Source organism: Tamandua tetradactyla, chromosome 3, assembly GCF_023851605.1.
Source record: "Tamandua tetradactyla isolate mTamTet1 chromosome 3, mTamTet1.pri, whole genome shotgun sequence".
Classification (NCBI taxonomy): Eukaryota; Metazoa; Chordata; class Mammalia; order Pilosa; family Myrmecophagidae; genus Tamandua; species Tamandua tetradactyla.
Genome location: NC_135329.1, coordinates 112,426,375 through 112,434,873, shown reverse-complemented (window position 1 = coordinate 112,434,873; position 8,499 = coordinate 112,426,375). Strand labels below are relative to the sequence as shown.

The 8,499-nt window shown below is 32.9% G+C and overlaps 1 long non-coding RNA gene across 1 annotated transcript; it reads right to left on the bottom strand.

Annotated features, from left to right (window-relative positions):
- Positions 1 to 373: 373 nt before the first annotated feature.
- Positions 374 to 6,721, bottom strand: LOC143676301 (uncharacterized). Its single transcript, XR_013171984.1, has 3 exons — positions 6,689 to 6,721; positions 4,831 to 4,924; positions 374 to 498 (listed from the first exon to the last, which is right to left on the bottom strand). It is a non-coding gene; the product is annotated as an uncharacterized LOC143676301 (long non-coding RNA).
- Between the last annotated feature and the right edge of the window lie 1,778 nt (positions 6,722 to 8,499).

The window sequence follows — 8,499 nt, the reverse complement described above, 5'->3', positions numbered from 1 at the left end:
AGAAATCCAATTCCAATAAATGGCAAACTAGGTGATTTCTATTTTAGGTGGACCTCAAAGCATCTTTACAACTGATGAGAGCATGATATAATAGTGAAGGAGAGAATGAGCCACTTCTTCCAAAGGGATATTTTCAGTCATAACAGAGTTGAGAGGCAGTAGGCAATAGGAATCAGAGTCTTAGAAACACCAGAACAGGAAAGTTCTATGAAAGCTAAGACTCCTTGCTAGCTTTGTATGGGAAATTTCCACCAATCTCCAGGATGCATATGAAAGAAAAAGCCATCAATCAGCAGAGACTCTGAAACAGCAAATGCGAGACGTAATATTCAGTGATTGTTAAAGGCAGAAATGTCAGTATACCCTACCTTTCTCTGACAAGGAAAATGGAAAAGTTGCTTTCTGAAGATGGGATATGGACTGGAGGTCTATCAGGTCTCCTAGCTAGCCCAAGCAATTCTCAAGTCTTGATCTCATTCTGCTATGACACATTTTTGCCTGGTAGAAGAAAATAAAAAAATTGTCCACAAATGAAAATAGCAACATCTTAGGTTTCCATTTATTTCTGAAAATGATTGTTCAAATAAGCTTTCAAATATAATGAACCAAATGGCAAAATAAAAATATAAAAACTAGTCAATGAACCAAAATTCAACAGAGGTTGGTCCACAGGAAGTTTGGTTATGGGATTTTTTTTCTTACTTCACTGTTAATACAATTATGCTTACTGAGTTTTGGGGGATACAATAAATTTAAAATTTAGAATGAGTAACTAGAAACTATAAAATACGATGCTACATATTTAAATACCAATCAACTAGAAATTATGCCTCTGATAAATATAGTAACTAAAACCAAGAAGCCAATGTATTATTGTAATAGCAGGTGAGATGCACAAGAATTAGAAAGAAGCAAGAAGAGAGAAAATAAATAAAGAGAGAGAGAAAGAGCACTATGAGAGGATCGAATACTTTTTTTAATGAAAGTTATGGAAAAAGGGAAGAAGAAGAATGGGACACAGTGAGATTTGTCATGATACAATGGCTGAGAATGTGCTAGGACAGATGAAGGAAAGAGAATAAAGTAGCCAGAGATTGACCTCAAAGGAATGACTGACTGAATATTGAATGACAATAGAAACCAGAGGACAGTGGAACATCTTCAAGTTGCTAAAGGAAACAATTATCAAGCTAGATTTTTCTATCATCATGAATATTTTTAAGAATGAAGGTAACATAACTGCATTTGCAGGCAAAGACTAGGAGAATTCACTACCAGCAGACAAACACAAAAGGAAATGGTAAGGACTGTTTTTCTGGCAGAAGAATAATTATCCCAAATGGGATCTCACAAATGAAGCAAGAAAGCAAAGGAAAGAACATGAATCTGAGGTTAAATTTAAATGAACCCTGAGGTTTTGGACAATTACACCAATGTTGCCGTGTTTAAAGTATATAATACTGAAATAAAAAAACTATTTAGGAGGCAAATTAATGGAATTGATGAACATGTGTAATCCAAAAGGAATTGTGTGCAGAAGTTCAAACTGAGTATTCAAAAGGCAGTTTAGCAGTGCAGAAAGTATTTATCCAGTTAAGTCTTTTAGTTGGAGAACAATACATAATATAGATTTGATGACTGCAACGTGGGGCTCTCAAGATAATGTTGTTTACACTTAGAATGAGGGGACTTATATCAGCACTTACCCTGAATAGTAGCTTATCAAGACCAAAAAAAAGAAAAAAAAAAGTTATACAAGCCCATGAGAAAAGCCAAATACAATATAATGCTCTACAAAGTAATGGAGTCTCACTTTTTACTATTATCACAGGCAGAGAGATTCAAAAAAGAAAAAGGGGCATGAAATTACAATTTACTCATTTCTCCATCAATTTGTAGAATCAAGAATTTTAGAAAGAAGAAAAATGAGTCTGAAATGAACAGTCAGAAGGACTTTAGACAGATATTTGACCTGATTGTTCACATATCAGGAAAAGAATGATGAAATTTGAAAATTGTTCGCAAGAGTATTACTATCTTATATCAGAAGACTAATACTCTGAAAGTGGCAGAGAAGCCTAACAGATTAAGCACATGAAGAGAGAGAACACTTCTTGGATTGAATTATTTGCTTTGAAGATTTTTAAATATGCAATTAAAAAAAATTTTTTTAAAGTATAAAGAACTCTCACATGCCATGTGGGAGACTCGGGTTTGATTCCTGGCCCATGCATTTCCCAAAAAAACAAGCAAACAAACAAATGAAAAAACAAAGCAAACAAAAATTCAATAAATGGTGCTACAATAAGGGTATACTCAAACGGAAAAAGAATGAAATGTGACCCCTGCCGTACTGCATACAAAAAAATATATATATAAAGAATTACTTTGAATAGTGAAAGAGAACAATTATTTCAAATCGATTTATATTTATGTATTTTTATTATTAGTTTGCAGGAAGGAAACTTACACATTTGCATTACGATAAGGTTGGGGATCATAACAACTCTAAACTGCTGACTATTTTATTTTTATAAACGTGTAAAACACTTAAAATATCAGAGCCAAATGCTGCATATTTTAACAAGTTAAAGGAGAGCTGACAGTCAATAATTTATGATATTATATCACATGACGAGCAATGTTCCATTTCATGCTCTTTAAATACATATTCATAAACATGACATAGAGTGGTTCTTATTTCTCTGCTAATAAATTCAGAAACCATTGGAATATTACTTTTTTTGAAGTTTAGCAAAGTAAAGCTAGGATGAATGATAAAAGTACTTATAAGATTAATTCAAAACTATACACATGCTAATGGCTAGAAATACTACTAAGCTGTAACTAACAGGACTATATATATATATATATATATGTATATATATATATTTGCTGCCTTATTCCAAGCACAGAGCTTGTATCTCATATACTTCTAGCACATATATGTCTGCTAAGGATATCATGTAAAAGCATAGTAACGTACTTAATATTTTTTTAAATCAGATAAAATCTATGGATCTGCTCCTTAGAAAAATGTAAATGTGCAATCCATAGTTGAAAATCTGCACATTTTAGATTCATTTTTAGGAATAAATATAATGAGATTCTTCTGGGTTTCGTGGAATCCATCTAATGTCAAAAATCTTGGTGAAGCCATAAAAATACTCAAAATTCAAAAGTACTGGGGCCAGATTTTAAACTTTAAAAAAAAATTGCAATCTAATTTTCATTATTCTTTTTTGATCTTTGAGTTATTAGTTGTTAGCTCCTGTTTGAGTATGTTCTTCCCTTTAGACTCAGTACATTTGCTGGCAAATGGTTGCATATTTGTGGAATACCCATCATGTGTTGTACTATATTCTAAAAAGTACATGCACAAATTTTGTACATAAGTATCTATCCAAAATGATGGTGCCCCAGCTGACTCAGGGATTAGATTCTAAAGACAGTGAATGACATAAAAATCATATGCTGTCACTAAACTGAAAGTTCTTTAAACTACCCTTAGATCTCTAGGACTTTGGCCTTCGGAAGTTCAAAGTAAAATCCCTACCTATTTTAATGGAAAAGACAGACAGTAAAAATGAAGAATAAAATTTTATGTGTTTTATATAGTAGTGTGTTAAAGAGAAAACTAAAGCAAATAAAGGATATGGGAAGTAATATCTTTTCATTCTTGTTGCTTTTCAGCTTTCTCTAGAACAGTGGGAAGAATTACTGGGTAAGTAAAGGAAACATTCTATCATTCTTCTCTCTTTGCTTAGCTCCTGTTATTAAAACCAGGTCCCTTTCAACTCTGGAACTATTTTTAGACAGAGTTGATGTTTTGCCTTACATGTTTTGACAAAACTCAAGCTACCCTGAATACCTCTACCAAATGGACATAACTAAGTTTTGATATTTATTTTATTTTGTTTTCACGGATGAGCTCCTTTCCGCTGCATTCAAAGAGCCCTTCTTAAATTCTATCCTCTACTCTGTCTCTTCCTCATTTTGTAGAGGTCTTTTCATCTTCATCTTTAAAGTTCTTTCCATTCCTTGAGTTCAATATCACTGTAATGCTTTTTTATTGTTTTTTATATAGTTTTTAAAAACAGTTTTATTCATACACCATGCAATCCATTCTAAGTGTACAATCAATGGCGCTTGGTGTAATCACATAGTTATGCATTCACCACTACAGTCAATATGAGAAAATTCTCATTTTTTCTGAAGAAAAAAATCCCCTACTGTTTATATCCCCGATTATTGACATTTAGCTTTTTTATAGTGCTTTTGTTATAATCAGTGAGGGGATATTACAATGTTACTGTTCACTATAGACCTCAGTTACATTAATTGTATTTTTTTCCCACCCTATTATTAACACCTGGTAATAACGACATACGTTTGTTCTAGTTCATATAAGAACTCTTTCATATTTATACAATTAACAACCACTATTGGTTTTTTTTTTGTTGTTGTTGTTGTTCTTTTAACATGGGCAGGCTCCGGGAATCGAACCCGGGTTCTCTGGCATGGCAGGCAAGGATTCTTGCCTGCTGAGCCACCGTGGCCCACCCACCACTATTGTTTTTGATTCTTCATTTCTTACAAATTCATTACTGGCTGGCTCCCTTAATTCACGGAGCAGCAAACCATTTTTTTTTTTTTTCTCTAATGTTCCATATTTAAGCTGATCCTATTTTCTCTAACCTGTTTTCAGGCAACCTCATGAATTCAGTCCTTACTTCTCTGACTATGAAAGCAGTATCTGAATTTTCAATGATGATTTCTCTCTCTCAAGATCCAGTACCATAATTTCAACTATCTTCTGGACATCTTTACCTGCAGATATCGTGTACTTCCAATCCAGTGTGTCGAATGCTGAATGTACCACTTTTTCTCTCTCTCAGTTACCACTTTTCCTGTTTCCATTAATCTGGTAAAACAAAAACCATCTTTCAGAAATAACGTCAAGATCATCTTTGAAATCTCCTGCTCTCTCTTCCCTCACATTTAATTCAGTCCTCCAATTCAATGATTAATTCAAACATTAATTTTGACCAACCTTGAAAGATACACAATCTGTACATCAGGGCCACCAGATTGCTACACTTCACAACTTCTGGGTTTCTATTCTCATCCTCTACATACAGAGTCATCCTTAAGCATTTCTCTGACAAATTCCTTCCCTCTTAACAGAAACCAGCAATATGGAAGAGTGGAAAGTGCATTCAATAAGGGATCTGGTGATCTATGAAAAGTATTGCTCCATCTTGTTCTTGCTGGTTGACCTCTGGCAAGATATTTCATAGATCTAGGACTCAGTTTTTATCTTCTGAAAAAAAAAACCTATCAAGTAGTCAATTTTTGAACAGGTCATGAAACACTCAGCTCTACCCAGAGAAGAAATGCTGCTTGGGGTTTATGAGGGAAATTCTAGGTATCAGTGAGCAGAATGACAGTCTCAGATACTTGAAAGAAGAATGAGCCAGAGACAATGTAGATATAAGAAAAATGAGAGAGGATGCTAAATGTCAACTTTTCCCATGTCACAACTTTCATAGAACTGAGCTGGATAATCCACTGACATTGTTAAATAAGTATAAATATGGGAGGTTAAACATGTGCCATCATTCCTCACCCTTACTCATCTTATAGCAAAAGTAAAAATGGAACAAAAAAACTGGAGCAAATAGGTTGCCATTCTGGTCCTTAAAGTTGTTTTTATCATTTCCCCCATATTACAGCCTGAATTGGACCATTGTTAAGATAGGGGGCGTGGTGGAATTAGCAGTGACGAGAATTTTGTGCTAAAGAATGGTGTTTGTAAGATGTCCATTCATGTAACCCTGCCATTGAATTAGATAACTAATTTGCATAGCAAGCGGTTATGTCAGTCAAAGTTTAGGAAGATTACATTGAAGAGACCAGCTTCAGATCATCATCATCTTTCTTAAGTGAATTGAACTAGCACTAAAGTTTTCTTTTTGTTTTTAATATTTTTGACCAATCTTTACACATATACAGTCCATACATGGTATGCAATTAATGGCTCACAATTTCATCACATAGTTGTATTCGTCACATGGTCATTTTTAGAATATTTGCATTGTGCCATAAAAAGAAAAAAGAAAAAAAAAAAAACCTCACACATCCCATACCCCTTACTCCTCCTTCTCATTGACCACTAGTATTTCAATCTAACCAATTTAACTAAAGATTTTCTTGTAATAATTAAAATTGCTGCATTTATAGATAAACTTGATCTTCAGGTTTTTCCTCTTTAACTTTATACCAACTAAAATAGTTTTATAGTTAAGGAAAATAATGCAATGAAATCAGTTGTGTAAAAAATATTATGGAAAAGAGGGTAAATAAATTATTTTAAAGATGGTAGCATCTCCAATTTTTTGATATTGGATTCTCATTTATGAAACTAATGTCTTGAATGATTCAAAAAGCTAACTCCTCACTTTCTTTTGGAATAAAACAAAAAACAATATACTATTAAAACATGAGCAATATTGGAGAAAAAAACAATGAATTTACAATATATTTTGGTATTAAAATGGAAAAAGAAAGAGATTGAAATTAGCCTTGAACTTTCAAAAATACTTGCTCACTATTCTGCTTTCCCTGTCAACAATGAAATATATTTTAGCTAAATGTTACTTTGGAATGGGGAAAAATTGAAGAATACCTTAATTTCTCATTAACTACAGCATTAATCAGTGGTTAATTGTAATTATTTAGCCTGTAGAAAAAATGAGAGTTGAATTAGAATCTGACAACAAGTCAAATAAACTTTGTTTCTCTTATTGATTTAAGCATTTTTAAGACAGATAATCAATGTGGTTTGCTTAACAAAATTTCAGTAGTGCTTGGTCAAAGTGTCAAATAGTAATTGAAGTCAGTGGCTATGTCACATTCTTTATTTCTCTGTTAACTTGTAATCATTAATATACCTTAATAATAGGGGACAACATTAGCATTGTTTTTCAGTATCAGTGCAAAATAGCAATTAATATTATTGATTAATTATATTATTCAAGTAATATAAAAACATGTTTGATATTGAAATCCATTATTTCTCTATTTTTGGAATATATTCCCTGATATTTTATTTAGAAGTAACTGAACATAATATACATCCTTTCTACAAATTTCCCTGGTATTGTTGCTCCCTCTAGCTCATTTTTAACTTCTTGCCAAAGGTACAAATCCTGAATTGTAGTTTCAACTACCATTTTGCATTTTAAGTTGAAGACCAAATCTTTTCTCATCAGACTGTCAGGAAATAAATAAACCCCCTTTTTCAAAATGTGAGAATGTTAATACATGCCTTGTATAGTTTCTCAGTTTGGAAAAGTGTGGTAGTTCTAGGAACCCATCCTTTTCTTAATAATTGTACTTGGAATGTCATGAGAGTCTTTTAAGAGAAAATACTCATTGCAGAAGCAACACCTGAATTTGGCATTCTTTAGCTTCCCTTTCATCAGCGTCTAAATTATCCACACATTTCTAAATGCTATGCTAACAGAACTCTGCAGTCAAATGCTAAATGTTATTAACCTTCCACAAATTGGATTCCTGATGAATCCATGTTCTCTTTTGAAACTGTGTCAATAAGTTATCACAGTACACCAATCAAAGCTCCTCTGGTGGCTCTATCTGAGGCTTAGTCTTTGCATTCGATGAATTTGATGCCACCTTTCGGTGGATAAGGACATAATTACAAACATAAAAATGCAATGCTTCTCTTTCTATTCAACAAATATTGATTTGATATGAGTTGCATGAGGTTGGTGCTGTGCCGGGATTTGTGAACTATAAGGAAACCAATCATGCCCACAGTAGTACTTCATTTATTCCGTACATTTGGTTATGGATGTTTTTCCAAAAATAAATTTCATATTGTAGTGCTTTCCTTGAGCTGGTGACTCTGGACAAAATTTAACTATTTTATAATTTGAGTTAATAAGGAGATAGAGAATTTTAATGTAATACTAATTTATATTTTATTTTTAAGTGATTTTCCCACTTTGATGTATATGCAAAGAAATATGATTTCTTCCGTGATATCATAAGGAGCTATTAGAATGCAGGGATAGACACTGTCATTACAGGTACATAAAAATGACCACCATTCATCGTTCTGTTTTAATCACCCTAGGTATATATTGCAATGGGATTATCTAAGCAAAAGAGACAGTCTCAGGACATAATAAAAGTCCAACCACAGTATTTCTTCCAAAGCACTGTATGCATCCCAGAGTAGCTCAAAATACTAGGCTTGTGTCAATGATCTTTGCCTGTCCCAATGTTCAAAATTTAAATTCCTTACAACCTCACTAGCTTTTCCAAAAAATATTATTTTTCATTAAAGAACTTGTAGGTTTGCAGAAGAATCCTGCAGAAAATAGTTTCCAAATACCTATGGAATACCATGCAATTTTCCTTGTTCTTAGCACTTTGCATAAGCATGGTACCTTGTTACAATGAATGAAACAG